Consider the following 975-nt stretch of genomic DNA (forward strand, 5'->3'; position numbering starts at 1 on the left):
TTTCCCAGTGTCCCTCGGTACGGGAATAGAAAACTGTGTAGTCAAAGTTGCTGCCTTTTCCGAGGTAAGAGGCCAACTCCAATGTCTGGAGCAAGATGTTTTATTTGTTACTTTGATAAATTTATTTTATGATATGTAGTGTTTTGATATGATTCATAAGCCACAGCTCCAAAAGCTTGAGCAGGGTGGCCCCATAGCACAGCAGTTAAGCACTGTGTGGAGGGAGCCAGATCCCATAGGGCTGACTGTGGTTTGAGTCCTGGCCTTGGGACATGAAATATAGGCCAGACACATGCACATGTGCCCAGGATACTGATTAGAAAGAGAAACGGAGGGAAAAGGATGGTGGGGTCACTAGGCCCTGTTGGAGAGTACTTTCTCTCTCTCTCTCTCTTTCTTTCTCTTTTTCTCACATGTGTGTACCTTCTGATGTTAAAAAAAAAAAAAAAAGAAATAGGGCCAGCAGGTGGCATGGAGGTTAAGGCGGCTGGATCCCACTTGGCTGACTTCACTTTTCAAGTCCAGGTCCCAGCAGCTTGAAACTCATGCTGGGTATGTGTGTGTGCATGCTCAAAATCCTGAGAGGAGAATGGAGAAGGGATTTGCAGTGTGGCCATCCTCCCTGGGAAGTGATTTCTCATTTTCCATCTCTCTCTCTCTCTCTCTCTGTCTCTCTCCAGTGAGCGCATGTACCCTATGGCAACTGAAAAAGCAAACAAAACAAACAATAGCCCATGCAGTGAGGTCTGTCTTTGACTCCCATTCCCCAGACATTCACCCTGTTCTCTGACTCAGAGGAACCCAGAGATGCCTTTACATATATATTCTAACAGGTACTTATTTCCAAATCTGTGCAGTTTCCACCATGCTTTTTAACATTTTAGTCAATGTTCTCTGTCACTACACTAAAAATATATTCAGGGCCAGCAGATGGCGTAGTGGTTGAGGCAGGGCTCCAGCTATACTGGCCTCTGA

General features: G+C 45.4%; 1 protein-coding gene across 1 annotated transcript in view; it reads left to right on the forward strand.

Annotated features, from left to right (window-relative positions):
* The window catches only part of OSBP2 (oxysterol binding protein 2), a 149214-nt gene that overhangs the window by 31346 nt on the left and 116893 nt on the right, over nt 1-975 (forward strand).

This window comes from Tupaia chinensis, unplaced genomic scaffold (assembly GCF_000334495.1).
Source record: "Tupaia chinensis unplaced genomic scaffold, TupChi_1.0 Scaffold000226_1, whole genome shotgun sequence".
NCBI lineage: Eukaryota > Metazoa > Chordata > Mammalia > Scandentia > Tupaiidae > Tupaia > Tupaia belangeri.